The sequence below is a fragment of the Solea solea genome, chromosome 9 (genome assembly GCF_958295425.1).
Source record: "Solea solea chromosome 9, fSolSol10.1, whole genome shotgun sequence".
Taxonomy (NCBI): Eukaryota; Metazoa; Chordata; class Actinopteri; order Pleuronectiformes; family Soleidae; genus Solea; species Solea solea.
In genome coordinates this window covers 23,174,482-23,195,177 of record NC_081142.1, presented here as the reverse complement: position 1 = coordinate 23,195,177, position 20,696 = coordinate 23,174,482, and the positions used below count along the sequence as shown (strand labels likewise).

The 20,696-nt window shown below is 39.6% G+C and overlaps 1 protein-coding gene across 19 annotated transcripts in view; it reads left to right on the top strand.

The window, feature by feature from the left end:
* The window catches only part of ptprfa (protein tyrosine phosphatase receptor type Fa), a 316,842-nt gene that overhangs the window by 55,906 nt on the left and 240,240 nt on the right, over positions 1 to 20,696 (top strand). For 18 of the 19 annotated variants that reach the window (XM_058637876.1, XM_058637872.1, XM_058637888.1 and 15 more), the window contains exon 2: positions 2,705 to 2,797. The gene's annotated coding sequence lies outside the window, so the exon portion shown is untranslated. Of the gene's footprint in view, positions 1 to 2,704; positions 2,798 to 8,959; positions 9,250 to 20,696 lie in introns of those variants that run through there. The other variant, XM_058637873.1, reaches the window with a different exon arrangement.

Sequence of the window (20,696 nt, the reverse complement as noted above, 5' to 3'; positions counted from 1 at the left end):
ACATGGCGGCACAAGAAAGCAAGACCTTTATTTTAAGTGGAGTACAGAAGGACATATTTTAACGACAGCACTGTAAACATCCATCCATTCATCATCTAACTCTTTATCCTCACTGTTGTAAAAATGCTTCCCCCTCCCCTCCCCTCTCACGACTATTAACACAAGCCGTGGAGCCAAATCCATGCCGGTTGACATCCGTTTTCCACGTTTTTGCCATTTGGAAAACCCAGCGGATGTTTACTTATCTGTGGCCTGTCGCTCGGTTTCCTCTGCGTCTTTTTCGCTGGCTCTGCCATGATGAACGTCTAAAATAACGCTGATCTTATAGCCGGTACCGAGGTAGGGGAAGTGTGCCGTGAAGCAATTAGTGTTTCTCGCGAAACCTCCTGATTCTGAGCACCCTGGCTCCGCGACCCTGACTGACTTTGCAAGCCTGGTTTTCCACTAATAGACCGACCTGTCCTCCAACTCAAATGTAACTATGGGTTGTTTTGGCCAAACCCTGAATATGACTCATAGGTATGTTTTGAGAATACAGCCCTATACGTGTTTAGCGCACCTGTGCACGTATTTTTTTAACTCAACTACAAACACATGTCAGTGAGGGCTAAAAAAGAGTCAAACTTGTGTCGACCACACCAAAGCTTGCTACAATATTTTAACCACTGAGCAAAGACGCTACTGGATGACGACAGATCCAAAGTACCCGACTGCTGTCATGGATATTACCTCTAGTGGGCGCTGGTTTTGAAAACGTAAATATAGGTCGTAATTTCCGCATACGACCTACATGTACTTGCAGTTGTCTTATCAGACAGTAGGGGGCAGTGGAGACAACAACACAGTTAACCATCACAATGACTGTTAAATGGGGGTAAAAATCCTGCATAGTTCTGCTTTAAAATAAATATAAAAAGGTTTATTCTCAGGCTACAATAACTAAATCATTTATTTACCTTTTAAAAGTGATTATAAACACATACATATGGCGAGTATATTTGATTTCTGCCAATAAAATCTGCGTAATGTCACACTCTGGACCTTTAATGGAGAATATGCTGATTGGTAAAGTGTGTGTAAATGTTCTGGCAGTGACAGCGCGCGTGCGTGCGTGTGTGTGTGTGTGTTTCTGGCTCTCACTCAGAGGTTTCATATGAGCAGTCTGCTTCGACAGAAAGGGTCAGATCCCATTTCTTGGTGGAGAAAAGTACTGCATTGCAGCCAGCTCCAGCTTCACACTGGCCACAAATGCACAAATGAGCGTTTCCCCGAGACTTTTTCCCCCAAACCAATTTTGTTAAAGTTCAAGTATTACCGCACTGCAGCCCGACACGTTTCTGTGTCTGAATCTGTGATCTCAGAGCGTTCGTCGACAGGCAGGTCACGTCGCTAATCACAGATGCCAACCGACTCTTTGTGACTGAATGAAAGGGAAGAAATTACAGCCGGTTCCCTCGACCAGGTGGCTGCTGACTTTCAGGCTGTGTGTGGGGTGGGGGGGACGGGGGGGAACCACAGCTTGTTTGATGTGTCTTTTGACCCTGTGAAATTGCAGGAGTTAGTTTTGCTAAAATGATAAATCTTTATGAGAAACATGAGCTGGCAGGCTTTTGAAAATGTGCTCTGTGATGTGGAGGTGAAATGGAATCCGCAGCGTCAGAGCAGCTGCAGCAGAGGTAAAAGACACGCAGGTTTGATGATTTCATTAACGTGCGTATTTGTTTTCAACATTATATCTCTATATCTACCTTATTTTTTTAAGTATTAACAGGAAAAATAATAATAATAAAAAAAATGTTTTTCTTTAAAATTAACAGATTATTAGGGTTATACGAAATTAAGATTTCCAAAATCAAGTCACAACACAATGAGAATAAAGTCGTAATATTATACAAGACAAACATTGCAATATGAGAATAAAGTCATAAAACGAGAAAAAAGTCACAATATTATCAGAATAAAGTTGTAATGTTAGAAAAAAATGTAATAGAGAAAAACGTTACTATATCCTGAGAATAAAGTTGCAATATTACAAGAATAAAGTAATATTATGAGTAAAAAGTTGCAATATTACAAGAATAAAGTCGTAATGTTCCGAGTAAAAAGTTGCAATATTATGAGAATAAAGTTGTAATATTACAAGAAAAGAGTCACAATATTATCAGAATAAAGTCGTAATGTTATGAGACTAATGTCGTAATATTACGAGAAAAAAGTTACAATATTATCAAAAAATCTGAATTTTAGGGAATTGATCCTGGAAAGTCCTTGGGAACCCTGCACACTCGATGTCCTGCTGCCGGCTTCTAAAAATAAAACTTGCCCGCCTGAGATGAAATCTTTTGAAAATGAGCAGCAGCAGGAAAATGAGGTGAGACCTCTTGTGAAGCCTGGTGATCAAACAGCAGGAAGGAGCATCATATGTCCTGATCCACCGCTTGCACCAACTCGTCCTGTAGATCCAACACAAATGAGATGTGGGTGCAGTTTCTGTCAAAGACGGATAAAGAGCGGAGAAAACGAACGTTTCTTAGCAATGTTTACAATCTTCTGCCACGCCCCATGGCCTCTGCTGGCCACTCCCCCTTCATGAACATATTTTCTGGAGTTCACATTGTGCTCAGTGTAGATTTAAATTAAAATGTTTAAATTAGGTATATATATTTTGTTATTTATTTGTTTTTTCTTGTTTATTTTTTGACAGGAAGACAGTGTCCGTCTGCAAAGAGCCATCAACAACCACAACAGCTGGATGTGATAGGCCGTGACATCTGTCAATCAAGCAGAGACTTGTACAGTAAGTGGCTCCTCCCACTCTTCTTTTCTCCTCATCTGCTACTATTATGAATAATCTATGTAAGGATGAATTTGTACGTGATATGAGGGCTTTTAACATTTTACTTTAATATCAGTGGAGTTCTTTCTACACACCACAAGTTTATTCTTCTCCATGGTTACTTCTTTATGTACTTTTATATTTGCTTCATGTATTGTTGCCATAATTGTTGTGCACAGCACTTTTCATACACACAATCAATGGAAGAGAAAAGTTCACAAAAAAAGAAACCCTATCTGGCCATTTTGCAAATAAGGAAACGAGACAGTTATTGAGTCCTCGACAAGATAGAAAAATAACATGATAAGAAAATAATAAGAAAAAAATAATAACAATAATATCAAAGTATACACAGAAAGTAATAAGCAGAATTGAAAAAATATGAGGAATATGAATAAAATGAATACATTAAATTGGGATTGAAAGACATGGATGTGATTTATGTAAACAGTAAAACAGGTTTTAAATCTAAATGAAAAATATATAGAAACTAACAGCCAGACTGTGAAAGAAGGCTTTAATAAAACAATAACAGAAATACTAATAAGCATTTATTGAAATGTCAGGTATTTGTCTTATATTTGAATGTCATTTTTTAAGGTAAATACATGCAATTCTCTTTTAAGCACTAGTTATATTGTAATGATAATGTTTTAGTATCAAAACAACAAAGAAGAACAGGCTGATAACTGAGCTGTGGATCAGTGGTAGACTCAGTCGTCTTTCAACAGTTACCAACTTAGTAACTAACATCCAACCAACCACCAAACAAGTTAGTAACTAACATCCATCCAACCATCAAACAAGTTAGTAACTAACATCCATCCAACCACCAAACAACTTAGTAACTAATATCCAACCAACCACCACAAAACTTAGTAACTAACATCCAGTCAACCACCAAACAATTTAGTAACTGACATCCAACCAACCACCACACAACTTAGTAACTAACATCCAACCAACCACCAAACAACTTATAACTAACATCGAACCAATCACCAAACAACTTAGTAACTAATATCCAACCAACCACCAAACAAGTTAGTAACTAACATCCAACCATCACTAAACAACTTAGAAATTAATATCCAACCAACCACCACAGAACTTAGTAACTAACATCCAGTCAACCACCAAACAATTTAGTAACTAACATCCAACCAACCACCAAACAACTTAGTAACTAACATCCAACCAACCACCAAACAACTTAGTAACTAATATCCAACCAACCACTAAACAACTTAGTAACTGACATCCAACCAACCCCTAAACAACTTAGTTACTAACATCCAACCAACCACCAAACAACTTAGTAACTAATATCCAACTAACCACCAAACAACTTAGTAACTAACATCCAACAACCACCAAACAACTTAGTAACTAACATCCAACTAACCACCAAACAACTTAGTAACTAATATCAAACCAACCACCAACCAACTTAGTAAGTAACATCCAACTAACCACCAAACAACTAAGTAAGTAACATCCAACCAAACAACTTAGTAAGTAACATCCAACCAACCACCAAACAACTTAGTAACTAAAATCATACCAACCACCAAACAACTTAGTAACTAACATCTAACCTACCACCAAACAACTTACCAACTAACATCCAACCACCAAACAACTTACCAACTAACATCCATCCTAATAACCAAAGAACTTAGTAACTCACATCCAACCACCACAGTCAGTTATCTACCAGACATTTTACTTATGATGAAAACCTTAAACCATGTTGCTCTTTAATGAATGTGTGTGTGTGTTTGTGTGAGAGATAATTTCTGTATGAAACTAAAGTGTTAAACAGCTTTAAATGTTCATCAAGAGCAGAAAATGACTATGTAAACACAGAGCGTTTAACATTAAGACCAGGTATAAAATGTTGGTCTCAGCCTCTCACATTCTCAGGTAATGAAAATAATTACAGCTCATTTAGTGTAAACTGTGTTTTAGGAAAGTACGTGCTAACACTCAAAGTACACTGTGCTCTCTTTTATTGTTGGCCTGTGAACTCTTGTGGAAAAAAAACACCACTGACTCCAAACTGTGTGTATATTTTTTTCTGTCTGGATTTCACGTTTTAATGCTGCTGCAGGTTTTATGTCAGGCTCCCACTTTATATTCACACTGTAGTTTTTAGGTTGATGTTCTGTGGAAGCTTCTAAATGTCACATTTAAATGTGAGCTGATCTGGATTTGGAGCAGAACTTGGAGGTTAAACTGTAACAATTTGAGTTCAAATCCTCATTATTTTACAGATTTTTCTTCCTCAAAAGAAGTTCCTGCTTTCAGGACGTGGTGTGAGGACCATCCAACCAACTACCAAACAACTAACTTACATCCAACCTACTACCAAACAACTAACATCCAACCAACTACCAAACAACTAACTAACATCCAACCAACTACCAAACAACAAACTTACATCCAACCTGCTACCAAAAAACTAACATCCAACCAACTACCAAACATTCAACCTACTACCAAACAACTAACTAACATCCAAACCACTACCAAACAACTATTTTGCATCCAACCAACTACTAAACATCCAGCCAACTACCAAACAACTAACTTACATCCAACAAACTACCAAACAACTCACTAACATCCAACCAACTACCAAACAACTAACTTACATCCAACCAACTACCAAAGAACTCACTAACATCCAACCAACTACCAAACATCCAGCCAACTACCAAGCAACTTACTAACATCCAACCAACTACCAAACAACTAACATCCAACCAACTACCAAACATCCAGCCAACTACCAAGCAACTTACTAACATCCAACCAACTACCAAACAACTTACTACCATCCAACCGACTACCAAAAAACTACCATCCAACCACCAAATAACTTACTAACATCCAACCAACTACCATCAAACAACCACCAAATAACTTACCAACTTCCAACCAACTACCAAACAACTAACATCCAACAATCTACCAAACAACTTACTACCATCCAACCACAAAATAACTTATTATCATCCAACCAACTACCAGACATCCTACCAACTACCAAACAACTAACTAATATCCAAATAACCTATCAACTAACATCCAACCAACCACCAAATAACTTACCAACTAACATCCAACCAACTACCAAACCACTTACTAACATCCAACCAAACCACTTTAGTTTGACAGAGAAACTCATTTCCTGTCCTGACTGTGAATCTAAATGTGAGGTCATGTGATGTTGAGCAGAACTCTGAGGTTAAACTATGAAAATCTGAGTTCAAATGTTATTTTTTTCAGTGATATTTTACATGTTTTTTCTGGGATTCAGCCACAAAAGCATCATTATCTCAGAAAATCATTGGGCAACTTTTAATCCTACTTGTTTGGATTTAGATTCACAGCTGTTGTGATAATAAAACTATATCATTTCCCAGCTACAGAATTTCTCAACACAAGACTAATGATTTTGTAAGATAACAGACTCAGTGATTTCTTTATTTGGTTCTTTTGTCCTGGATTTGAACTGAGTGTTACAAATACTGGGTTAGAAGGATATAAACTTCTCTGTGTTTTTCTATTTGGGGATGAAAACAGGAATCAAACGTTCAGCTTCTCTCTCTCTGCTCTGTTTTTTTCTACTCACTTTCTTACACAACACAGTTAATTAGAAGTCAACCAGTTAATACGTGAGGCTGATTAATTCATTTGTTTTTGCTTTTTGAATATAAAAAGCAAAGAAATTAACATATTTCAGCCGTTCTCTATCAGCGTTTGTTTTTCAGTGTCTCACAGGTCGTTGCTCAGGTGTCAGAGAACCAGAGAAAAGTCCATCCCATAAAGTTCTCTTTCAACACTTGTTTATGTTTCAGAGAAGCGGGTCAGTCGTCAGTCGTGTTGTAAAAACTGAACACAGTTATATTAAGAAAGTCAGACAGAGTCACGTGTTTTGAACTCATATAATTCAGTGTTGTGTGTACATGTGGTTTCACACACACTGAGGTAAAGATTCAGGGTCTGCAGTCAAAGTACAAAAGAGTTCGCGTTTAGTTAATACGGTCGCCTTGAGGACCGCGTTCCCTTTAAACGACATAAGGTCATGCCTTTTTATATTGCGATGAGCGGCATGATCTTGATTTAGTACTCCGCCATGAAAATAGACGACTTTTCGTAGACCAAATTTTCTCTCGTTTCTTACAAATTTCCACGATACATTTTATATTTTCAGATGGATCAGATAGAAAATAAGAAATATGGTCTCATATATCTGCCATAGGCTGCCCTGATCTGTCAATATTTATTATGAACTTGTTAATATGAGTAAAATCTGTGCTTTGATTACAGTTTTTTTTACATAAACATGATCATGTGTCGTTTTTCCACTGATGCACTGATATCTGATTTCGGAGAAAGTCGCAGTAAATCTTAACAAATTGTTCTTCTGAGCCATAAACTGAGGTGTGAAGAAAATGGACAGTCTCCAGCTCTGGGTCCATTTGGATGATTTGGTAATTGGTGCTGTGATGCACACCTCCAACTCGCGCCCACTTCATTGTAACTGGAGATTATGGCTATTATATTGTCTGCAGCTGCCAAAGTGACGAGAGAGAAAAGACAATTTTCAGAACCATTTGTCAAGATCTTTGTACAAACACGCCGTGAAGAGTGGAATATACAGACTCCACAAATCTGCTGCGGTGAAGGATGTTGAAGCGTAAGTTGATTTTAAAAAGTGACACAAATCCTCTCCTGAAAAGCACTACATCTATACATTTAATATTCCTTTGTAGACAGACGTTAATACTAATTTAGTTAAACTTTATTTTTCCGGCACATTTAAAAACCACCTCAGTTGAAGTGGGACACAAACTCTACAAATATAAATATATACATCATCAAAAATGTACATTTAAAATAAGTTTTGATGCTATAACCGGATTTGTATGCACTCAATGAGACACTTTCTACACAAGAGACAGGTATCCATAGTGATAGATGGTCGTATCCATGGTGATGAATACTTTCATGATAGTAAAACATTGTCAGAGCCGGTGATGGAGAAACAAACCATAGCAAGAGTTCAAAAGGTTTCTTAATCCCTAGATAATAAAAAGAAACTTGGTATTCAGAGGAAAGATTGTGCTCAGTGGCCACTTTATTAGGTACACCTGCAGCAATTCAACGCATTTACTCTGAAAGACGTGGTACAGAAAGTGCATTAGAGCAGGAAAATGAAGGTGATTTAAGTGACTTTGAACGTATCATGGTTGTTGGTGGAATCATCATCATCATCATCACACAAAGTCCAAAAAAATAAGAAGAAAATATCCAGTGAGCAGCAGTTCTCTGTTGGAGGTCAGAGGAAAATGAGCAGACGGGATTAAAATGACAACAATAACTCAAATAACCACGAGTTTCATCCAAGGAGATAATCTCTGAACTATAGGGCTGTCGTATTTTTCTTGCTCACACAGCACAAAAGGTTTCTGAGCCTCGCGTGGAAAAATCCACTTGTTTCCTTTTGTTTCAGCTTTGTTCGATACATTTGAAAATGACTTAATCGGTTGAATTATTGATCGATTAACTCATTAACATCCCTACGTTAAAACCTGGAGGAAGATTGGCTACAGCAGCAGAAAACCACACAGTGTTCCACTTCTGTCATGTGTACCTAATAAAATGGCCAGTGAGTGTGTTCCATTGTCTTGAACACGGATGACTGTAATTGCTCTCTTTGCCAGAGGAGGGAGACAGAAAGTTCCTCTCTGCAGATGTGAAGATGATGCTCCATCACTTCTTTCTTCTTTCTTTCTTTTCTTCTTTATTTTTTTGCCGTTTGGGGTTTTTTTTGTGCTTGTGACTAAGAAAAGTCTAGGTGGTCTGTTTCCAAGCAAACAAAGCCTCCCCCTCCCACTGCCCCCCCCCCCCCCCCCCCTGCAGGGAGGAGACTGTCTTAGCTTACCTGTGCTGCATGGGTCAAACCCTCAGCAGAGCCCTTCCCCTCAGCCTCCGGCTGAAACCCAACACCTCTGACATCATGCACAGAGGCACTGGCTGCTGAATGGCCAGCCCTGCTCACTGGGCTGCAATCTGTTCTCTGCTCTTCCCTCCCAGGAGAGCTCAACCGCTCGAACCTGCACCAGCAGCCACAAGGAGAGCTGGCTGATCTGTGCTCAGATCAATCACCGCTGCTACTGCTGCTGCTGCTGCTGCTGCTGCTGCTGCAGATCTGTGGAGCCTCCACCTGTGGCTGACCCCCCACACCCCCCCAGGGCTCAGTGATCCGCTGACTTGCAGTGGAATTGTTTTATGGGCTTTTGTTGAGGAATTGTTCTGTCACTGTGAGGAAGCGAGCTGAAGGCTGCCAGCATTAATTCCCCTCAGGATTCTGCTGTTTCCCCCCATGGAGCTGCACGCAGGTAAGCCCAGTGCCGTTCAGCAGCGACTTGTGATGTGTTTGTGCTGAAAGTGGCCGTCTGCTCACATGGATTTAGTGGTTCTCTATTTGTCACGTGCGCAGAACTACGGAGCGATGCCTGCAAACATGTGATGGAGGCTCAGTCAGTGTACAGGAGAATGTAGTGATTGATAGAAATGGTTTAGATGTGTAAATCCAGATGCTTTGAGGACAGAAGCTCCTCTTCAGTTGTTTGCTTTTCGAGTGGATTGTTGTGATCTGAAGTGTTTTGGCTTCTTACTCTGCTGCTGCTGGCTGGGAGAGGGTGTTCTGGGTGAATGTACCACTCTGTGCAGGGGCCTCCTGGTTCAGCAGCAGAGCAAATCCCCCACCAGGTGGTCAGGACACCTCTACTCAAGAGGAAGAAGGTCCTGGTGTGCATTTCTTGAACCCTTAAGAGTTCCCATAGGGACATTTTCTACCATTGTTGAGGCATTTTTGGCTGTGTTTAATGTTTATAGCTCAAATTTACCAGACAATATTAATTTTTGGTAAACTTTAGAAATGTCATCTCGGTTCCTTAAATGAGCCTAAAATGACTTAGCTACGCAAGAATATACTAATTTGTCACTGAGGTGACATTTTCTGCCGCTAGGAGCAAATTAGTAAATTCTTGTTTTTTTTTAATCTGACAATAACAATGCATCAAATTCAATGTTTCTGCCAATCATTGACCCATCTCAGGGTCTAATAATAATAATTACTATCAAATTCTCCTTCAAATGTATTTTATGGAAATTTAGTTTTTTTCCCAGATAAAACAACAGTGGAGTTGTGTAAACATACTGGCCTTTAAAGGATTAGAATTTCATTTTTTTTTATTAATATTTGATACGCGTTATATTTGATACAATATTAATATATAATATTTTTAACGTAGTTTTTGGGAAGGTGACATTTTTAGACGCTAGGAACACATAAGTAAGTTTTTTAAAGGAACTCTGAACACTGGACACTCAGCTTTTGTCTCCAAACCTACTTTTTAAATATGACAAACGAGAAATCGTGAAACAATTCACTATTAGTCATTTATGTACTAATATTGGTCATCTAGAGCTTGTGAAATCGGTATTGTTTAGTCTGTGATATGAAAAAGTGGTATTCAATCATCCTGAAAACTTTTGAGGATCATTGTTTAAGCATCAACTCACACAGTCCTGCAGCTCCTGTGCTAAAGGTGACTGTGGTGTTGAACGGTAGTCGATGCTAATGTCCTTCGTCGGCCTCTCTTAAGTATTTCATCACCACTGATGTCGGAGCCACTGGATGACGGGCGTTTAGCTGTGATGAGCTGTCACTCTTTGGCACCGGGACGATGATGGAAAGCTTTCAGCGCAGCACACGTGTCGCAGCTGTAGCCTGCAGCTGCTGAGAAAAACTCAAACTGTGGATCAAAGTCAGAAGATCCTGAAAATGGAGCGTGAACAGATCATACGCTCAACTGGTATTGGGGTTTAATTGTGGAATCACAGGTTGTATTTTACAAAAAAAAAAAGATCCAGATGCGTCGTTTGAATGCTGAGTTTATCACAACAGAAACATGTAGAGAGAAGAGTGAAGAAACAAGACAGTTGGTGCATTAAGTATTTTGTTTTTATGTTGTTTTTATTTGGTTTAAAAAGTACTGTACAAGAATAATAATAATACATTTTACATGTTGGCGCCTTTCTGACACTCGAGGTCAAATGCAAACCTCGAAATATAATAAAATACAATACAATGTAATGATAAAAGAATATTGGCTCTTTGGGTCAAAAATATCGGCCACTGGCTGCACTGATTTCTTAAAATCTGCATAAAACCTACAACAATTGACCTCAAGCTAAAGTTTATATAAGATATATGTGTCATGGTTATTAAAATGTGTCCATTTTAAGTAAAATAGTCCAGCTCAGAACATATATACAGTTAATATTGCAGTGTGGGGGCACAGTAATGTGTTATATCTTATATTTATCGTATATAATTAAATGTTGTCTGTGGTCAGGGTTGAGCCTGTTAATGATTTCATAAATGATTGCATGCTCAGTTTTTGGACAACACTGCAGAGTGCAACACCTCTGTGCCACAGTGGAGTCATTTAAATAACTTTCAACTGTGAGGTTACAGGACTTCAACTCTGGAAAAAACATTTTACTTTCCACTTATTATGCAAATCCTTTATTTTTAATAATTCTTGTTATGTCGGCGGTTAGTGGTTAAATCATAATAATTGTGAAAATAAACCTTAATTCACATATTTATTTATTTATTGAACTGTAATGTGAGTCGTCACTCTAGTTTAAAGACACCACATTGTCTCAGGACAGGTTTTATGCAGGAGAGTGATTAGAGTTTATAAACACAAAAGTCTGTCATGTTGTCAGAGAGGCTGAGTCTCTGGCTCCCAGGGTGGAAACTTTTCTTTATTCTTTTTGGAGAAAAAAACCCATAACAACAATCTGCTACAGCAGGGGACTTAAACTCATTTTAGTTCAGTGGCCACATACAGCACAATTTGACCAGTAAAAATAACAAAATAATAACCTTTAAACAACAAGAACTTCTTCTTTTTACAAAACATGACATTTCTTCAGAAAAACAAGTCAAATTTCCACAATTTCTGTGTCGGTTATAGCGGTTAATACAGTATAAGCTTTAACTTAAATGATATTTTTTAATGCTGAAATTTAAAATTTTTAACATTTTAGAATGTACTGTTTTACAAAAAAACAAAAAAAATTGGGTATTGAAAAGGTGAATTCAATAACAATAGGTGTCGTAAAATACCGGAATCCTTCATAAAAATAACCGTAATTCACATATTAGTTGGTAGTTTAAAGTCGCCACAGAAAAGTCTGTCATGTTGTCAGTGTTTGGCTCCCAGGCTGGATACCTTTCTTTATTCTTTTTTATTTAACTACATATTTGTTCACCTGTCACCTGCACTCTGAATCTGCTCCAGTGTAGATTCAGTGAAGTACGAGAGCTTGAAGTAGGAAGTGCTGGTTTAAATGAGGGTGGAGGCAAACGTACTCAAATCCAGGGAAATGACGGTCGCCTGCTGAGGCAAACGATGACATGCCGGCTGAGTGCCGGCCAGTGCACGACGTGTCACTGATATGTCGTCAGATTCTTTATCATGTTCCACGTGTTTAATGCAGCCTGTCTTCTGTGGAGCAGCTGATCGTTGTCATGTCTGACGTCATAAACTGTTTTAACTGCTAATATCAGAGTGGCTCCCTCTGTGAAAACGACCACTGACTTTTTATCTCATAATTTCAACCTTTTATCTCATAATTATGACTTACTTTGAGGAAATTTGAATTATCAAGGCTAAGTTTTATCTGGTGGAGATGGGCTCCCATAGTTCCGCGCCAGTTTGTGCTATCGGAAAAATTCCGATTTCCGGTGTCAGAAAGCTGAGAAGTTCCACGTCAAAGCCGGTGTGTGGTTATTACGGTAATTTGACTTGCACTGTTGCAGGAAGCTGGCTTTCCATTTTTGGACATTGAGACAAAGACTCAAACAAATGTGTATAACTTTTAGTTTTTCTTAATTTTAAATTGTTAAATCACTATTTTAACCTGCAGTACATTGTAAATAACTGCCAAATATGGAAAGTTATGGGAAAATTGGCAAAAGCAAAGGGTTAAAGGGTTAAGTGTCTTGCCCAAGGACACATTGGCATGTGGGCTAGTGGAGGCGGGAATAGAACCCACAAACTGAAAGACAACTTGCTCAACCACTTATTGCTTGAATAATCAGTTTGGCCCTAAAACTCCGTCTTTTATGGAATAATAAACAAAAGCAACAGAACATGAAAGCTAGACTTCCCAAAGTCTACATCTAAGATGTGCGAGGTGTGTAAAACAAAACTCAAACCGTCTAAATCAAGGAATATCAAAGGAAAAGCGCTTTTCTTATCTTTCCGAAACATTACATTACATTACATCTTTTATCTTCATCTACGTTGTGACGGCACATTTCTACCAAAACACAAACACATCATTAGAAACACTGCATGTAACCACACTGTGTGCGTCTGAAGCACACCATATCTGCTTGACATCCTTCTCAGTTCGCTCATACACCTGCGGAGCATATCGCAGCACATTATGTGACGTTCGTAAACACCTCTGTGTCTGTGGAGGTTGAGTATATACAGGGCTTTAGTCTGACGTGTCAGGAGAGAGATGAGGGACTCGGGAGCTCGTTTCACCACCGGGGAACCACGGACGGGAACAGTTGAGGTCTGTGTTTGCCTCGTGTGCAGCGATGACAACCGCCGCTGACAGTGAGGCTGAGGAAGGAGCACGGGCTGAAGATAGAGGTTCAGACCCAGGAGTTCCTCTCCAGACAAGATGTGGAGACTTAGTTACGGTTTCTGTATGTTTCTGACTGCCAAGGGAGAAAATGATCAGGATTTTGGTGATGATCTGGGAAAGAAAACTTAATCTTCTGAGACATCAGAGTGTTTTTACCACAGTTACCCTAAATTAACAGCATTGGTAATCATCCAAATCAGTTTTTTATGTTTCTGTAATGGTTAATACACCAGTATGTGGAAGCTGTTTAAGTGAAATTATAATTTTAATGCTAAAATATAATTGTTATTGTTGTAAATTCATTTTAACAATTCATTTTTTTTTACAAAAAACAGATAAAATAGTAAAGCACATTATTATTTCTTGATTAAGACGATAAATGATAGTTATTTACTTGCATTTCTTAATGATTCATTTGAATAAAGGTGAATAAAGTTTATTTGCTGAATAAAAAACAATAAAAGTTTTAGTTTCAAACAAGTTTTTCAAAGATTTCTAAAGTATTCATGTTTTTATGACAGATGGTCGAATAAATGTGTTTAAAGCGCTGGAAATCAGCTGATTTATAATCAATCGAAAACTATGAAACTCAACAAACTTCACACTGGTGTTTGTTCACAAACCCAAAACGATTCTGTTTTAATGACTTCTTTGTTATACGGAACAAAGAAACATTGACACATTTAAGAAGCTGAAAACCAGTGAACTTGGTTTGATTATTTAAAAACGACTAACCATGAAAAATAGATTGATTGAGTGATGGATGAATCCTTTTTTAAACAGAACTGAAGTGAAGTGACGTTTCCTTGGCTGTGATGTTTGTGGCGACTTCCTTCTGTTCAACCAAACAATGTTAGAACAAACAGAAAAAAAGAAAGCTTCACAGTTATGTGTGTGAATAAGAGAGCGTGTGGAGGAAATCGCAGGGCAGGGCAGAAAGTAAATTTCCTTCTTCCGCTAAGTCCGTGTGAGCCAGTGTTGGCTGCTGGAGGAGGTCGTCACCTCATCACTGCTTTCTCCGCGCGCTGACAAGCTACTTTTGACCCTCGCATTAAGAGCTTTTCTAAAGTGTGTTCCCCTCCTTCTCCTCGTCCTCTTCTTCTCCAGCACCTCCCAAACCTCCTGTCACTCTGCCACTCGCTGGAATCTGAGTCAGGGCTTTACTTGTGGCGGCTTAATTGCCCCTGAGATTCCTGCACTAATGGAGCTAATCCCACCTTTGTGAGATTTGCGCTCCAGATTTCACCTTGTTTTCACCGTTTCTTTTATTGTGTGTATTAATTGTGTGCTCGTGAATACTTCACTGACAGCTCAGAGAGGTGTTGTGTTTTCACCAAGACACACACACACACAAGGAAAAGTCCATGTGTGTGTGAGTGACGTCTGAAGCCTCAGTGAGACCTTTAGGCCCAGCAGCCGTATGGAGATCAAGCTGAAGATGATTATTAAACCTGGTAATGTGGTTTCCACATGAAGAGAGCGTTTCACCCCTTTCTGCTTTGATTTAGAAATTCAAAGTCTCCTTTCCGCCGCCACCAGCTTTTAGAAGCGCCGTTCAAAATAGATGGAAATTGTTAGCATTTCATTTCTCTGCCTCGGTTATTTAGGGCGTCATCTGTAACTAACTGAGGTCTGTGTGGATTAATATGTTTCGCCCTTTGTAGTGCGGCGCTGACATTTTAAACGGAGCTTCCCTCCTAGATAATGTGAGGAATACACTGTGTGACTGATGTGTTCGCAATAAGTAGTGATCTCGCTGTTCATGAATAATTGATGTTCATTTTCTGCTTTGAAATTTCTGCTGCTCTACGTCGGCCTAAAGGAGTCTATACCTGTCATCTGACTGCGATGCACGGCCTTCAGAGACCACATACTCTAGAGTCCTGGTCAAGATAGCAGCACAAATACAGAGACAAAACAATTTCATGATATAAAACTCATAACAGAATACAAAAGCTACAAAGTGTAGAGGTATACAGGCCGTACCAAAAAGATCCTTAAGCCTAACCCCCCAAAAAGGCTTAATGTAAACCGACAACATGGGAGAACTGTCCTAGAGTTAGGAGCAGGGGGCAGCTACTGAGCAGTGCTCGGTGGAGCAATGACTGTTGGGGATTTGAACAGACAACCCTCCACTTATAAGCCCAGTTCCCCTTTCACTTGGCCATGGGTCTAATTTTGTGTGCAAATTTGATTTTATCGTGACGATTAATAACCAAAACAACTGTTCTAAAAGCAAGAGGAGCTTAGAGGAGCAGCTAGAGGTGCATTCAGGGAACATTTAAATATTTTATTAATTCCACAAACGCACATAAAGTTCTTTAACCAAATGCTTGCTGTTGTAGCCACTATGGAAATGTTACCTATGCAATTATCAATAAACTATTTGTATCTTTTAAATATGTCATTAATAATGTTATTGCAAACCTTCTTGGAATTATTTTTCAATTACAATGTTTTTGTCCCATTAAATATTCACTATATTCACTACAGCTGACTTGGGAAAACAACAGAAAAGAGAACCTGAGTCGACAGGTCTGAATATATGATGACGTGTGGTTTGTAAAAGTGGTGGAATAGCATAGAAAATCTGGAGGGAGGGAGTGCACAGTTTTAGAGGAAAAAAATGGTACAAATTTGATTTTAAATCATAAATATGTAAAAGAAAATCAGTGCCGTGGTAACACTCTGCAAACTATGAATTATTCAAGTTCAGGTTGAATCTGTAAAATGGATCGAATTAAATAAATTCTACAAAATAATACGTTTTTAGAGGCAGCTTACAGGAGGGAGTGCAACTAATATTCAACTTAGTTTGTTAATACTATGACTTGTTTTAATGCCTCTGCAATGGCAATGTTTGGGCCTTCAACTCTTCATCCGTCCCATTCTTATGATAACGTTTCTCAATAACATTCTCAATCCATGTTCACTTTGACACAAAGATGACCTCAAAAATCCAATATTTCTGTCCTGTGGAATATTGAATTTCTTTTTCGTGCTCATGTGTCTGGAGAAAACAATTGTGTAGAAGAAAATGGCATTGAAACACATTTCTAGTTTTTAGTTGTAAGAAAGAAGTTTATTTTTATGACTTATACTTCAGGGGGGGGGGGGGGGGAAATCTCCACAACGGAATCCTCTGGTCACAGTTTTTTTTTTTTTGATTGACATGACTTGATTTCAGTCCAAGATATCAGCCAACAGTTCTTGGTTCTCGGAGCAGTTGCCAAGCAACCAGTGGAGATTTGGCTCCCAGCCAAGAAATGGTGGTACTGTAAGCTCCACGTTGTTCTTATTTTACTTGTTCCACAGATTAAGTACATGAGACAGAACATTTTAATTAGCTTTATTTGGCTGGCACTATAGGCTGGTGAATTATTCTTATTATTATTTTCTTTTTAACATTTTTGGGCTAAACTTGTGTGATAGGCTAGCTCAGCTACCTAGCTGTATTTAGTTTTGTGGACACTGTCTTTCACTCTCTCTCTCTCTCTCTCTCTCTCTCCACTGTTGACGTGAGATTCCGTTCAGAACAATGAGCGAGTAAAGTTATTACAAGAGCGAGCAAATGATGACGTGATGTCTTGACGTGATGAAATGAAAGTTCCAAGATCTCTGTCTCACCAAAGAGAATGTACAAAGACTGGCTTTGACCCGAGATCCTGAGGACAATCACTTGTCCAGGTGCGTGCAGCAAATCAATAAAAGTGGACGCCATCATGGACGAAGACGCTCTTACAAGTTGTCCTCCCATCTTAAGCTCATTTGGCCCTTGAATTTGAGAGAATTGATCCTGGAAAATCCTTGAATTTGGTGTGGGAACTCCTCATTAACACCTTGACTGGCAGCTCCTGAGGAAATGAATTTGCCGCTGTCTCTGACAGTCCAAGCCGTTTTACAATAGATTCATATCTAATACCCAAGAACAAGACTATCATTTTACGTCAATGTGGTCTGTTATTTCCGAGAATGCCAAAGTGTGACTGGGCCCTGTCGTCATGGTTACCTCAGTCATTATAAAACCTAACATGTTATACAATCTTACTCTAAGGTCTTGTCAGTTATTAGAGCAGTAAAACAGTGACTAGAAGTGATTGCAAAAATGGCACTGACACTTGCGACCGCCCCGGGGAGAGCACTCCACATCAACAAGTTTGAGTCCAACAGCCATTTTACTCTTCTCTTACTTTTCTCTCTCTCTCTCTCTCGCTCTCTCTCTCTCTCTCTCTCTCTCTCTCTCTCTCTCTCCCTCTCTCTCTCTCAGTTGAGAATGCTAATCAGGCCACATTTATCCATCTGAACCCTACTGAGCCAGAGGAAGCACAAACTGACCCTTCTTCTGATTTGGGCTCTGTCACATAAGTGGTGACGAGAAGATGTGTCGCTCAAAAAGGATGACACATTCTGAGCTCAGGATGGACACGACTATTCGATGATTCAAATATTTCATCCAAAACTCTTCAGCTCTGGTATTAACTGGAACGGGTCCAGTTGTATCTGCCCCCCGCTGTCTTCCTGTAACACTTAGGATTGACTTTAAGCTCCATCGCTTCACCCATACTGTGCCATTACTCTGGTAACCCAAGGGAAAGGTACAGAAAAATTGGAAAAATGGACACACAAAAAAAAAAATGTACTGTACCAAACCACTCCACTTGGTGGAAACACGGTTCCCAGCAACAGCTGCAAGAACATTTATGGGATTCCTTGAATGCATCTTGAAGCTGCTCCTCTAAGCTCAACACGCTGTAGTGACAAAATACTCCAGAGTTGAATATGTTTGGAATATATTTAAACAAAGAATATCTTCACATATTCGTTCCTAGAATCCTTGAGTTCTGAGTCAATAAAAGTGTCGCTTGACACCTTCATTTCACATCATGCACCTGTAGAATTTTCTCATGGTGCAATAATGGTATTTTTTTTCTGCAATCTGATTTGACCAAAACATATTTGGCCTGTGACTCTCTTGTTTGTTTGTTTGTTTGACTGGATTCACTGACCTCCTCCTCCTTTTCCTTTTTTTATTGGATTTTTATTGACTTATTATTATTTTTTTTTTTTATTGCCTGTTATATTGAATAACTTGCCACTACACTTTACGAGGTAAGTTATTGACTATAATGGCGATAAAAAGCCAAAAAGTCAATACATAGCCAATAAAATTCCACCCAAATGATATAGCTCTTGTTTGACCAAGTGGACCAAGTGTGAATGAAGTGAAGTCCATGACTTTACACTGCATAGGAGGTGTTGTACGCAGAGAATAATATTTCCTGCGATATCTGTAGATGGTTTTTTGACTTTTCCCTCTACAGAGCTCCCCCTTGTGTTTACCGCTTAAATGTTACTGTTGTTAGAACTCACCGCTGACGCTGTCCTGGCCGCGTGCATTCGTGCTCAACGCAGCTCAGCGAACACAAGCCATGGAAAAACAAACCAGCAACAATGCCTTTATAACAAGTGCAAATACACGCATAGAGAATTTATCCCAGCGAACATGAGGCCGGTGTTTTTCAGTCATCAACATTTGAAGTTTGATGTTTTACTCGTGTGTCGCGCCTTACTCGGTCAGACAGTCGCCTCCTCTTTTTCAAGAGAGAGTTTACAGCAGGATTTTTGTTCTTTATATTGTTAATAAATAGAGAAATCCTACACTTTTAACGCTAATGTTTTGTTTTCTTCAGTTAGACAGATATCGTGCAAACAGAAAACAGAATCGTTGTATCGTGATATTATTGGTATCGTGGACCAGGTTTTGAGGCAACCTGGGATTCCCCTCTCCTAATACCCAGTACTTGACTTTGTGAGACCTCCTAATTCCGAGGACTCCAAGGAGTTTGGCGGCCCTGATCTTGCAAGTCTGGTTTTCTGCAGACAGACAGTCCTACGATCTATGTGAATTATTACGATTAGGAAAATTCTGCTTTAAGTAAACGAGCAGGACACGTTTGCTTCCATTAACCCGAGCTCTTGAGAAGCAAATGAAAGCTTCCCTGCAGAAAGCCGACTAAAAAACAGGTAGAATGGATTGATGCTGTGCACAGAAATCATTTTAGAAACTGCTTCTGTGTGAGGATGTTGTGTGGCAGCAGGCCCCCGGAGAGATCCGTGTTCTTGATGCTGGTGAGCGTCGATGATGCGCCAGACAAAGAAATGTTTAAAACGTCCATCATCGCCTTGTTGAAGCAGTGAGTGCAGCTGTGACAGAGGAGTCTGTGGACCTCCAAGGCAGATTCACAACACCGGCTGTCTGTGAAGTCGGCCAGGAAACGGACGAGTCTGAACACGCCCCCGCTGAATGCACTGAGGCGTGTGTGTCGGGGGGGCGGGGGGCGGGGGGGCTCCCACCTGACTGTTATGACAGGATTCATGGTCTCAGACAAGTGCTCTTTTCTTTCATTTCACTGAGCCAGGCTGGATGGTGCATTAAAGTGGAGATCACGGGAGGGCTGGGATTCTTTTGAATGGGTGTCATCATTCATACACCAACAGGCTTGTTTATCATCAGACTGAGGGGCTGAGGGGCCGTCCTGCTCTCAGCCAGTCTGCCTGTCTGTCTGCCTGTCTGTCTGTCTGCACATCGCGCATTAGTATGTTGACGGCCGTTGCACTGGGATGTGAGTGACTAAGTCTGTGCAGCAACATGCGACACACTCCAACATTTGTCTTAAATGCGGCAACACTTGGAAGTGGCAGGGGTCACGTTAAACAGAATATTCTCTCTGAATGTGCTGCTATGAATGAGGTTTCACAGACATTCAGAGGGAAGTGGGGCAGTTCTCGGACAAACGCAGGGAGTCGTATTTAAGTTTTGTTTATACATAGATAAGTGATGCATGTTTTAGTTTTTAGATTTCTGGACGACTCGCCTCCAAATGTGGCTTCAAGTCCGCTGTGGTTTTCTCCTCTGACTTTGTCTCTGCGTGGTTTGCGAAGTGTTTCGTTCTTCTGTAACATCGTACGTGAAATTCAACCGTTTGTCGTCTCTTCTCTTTCTTTCTTTCGTCGCGTGTCCCCCTCCGCGTTGACATCAAACTAACCTCCGTAGCTCGCAAAGAGATTAGTTCTGATTGGATCTTTTCCCGGTTCGCCTAGT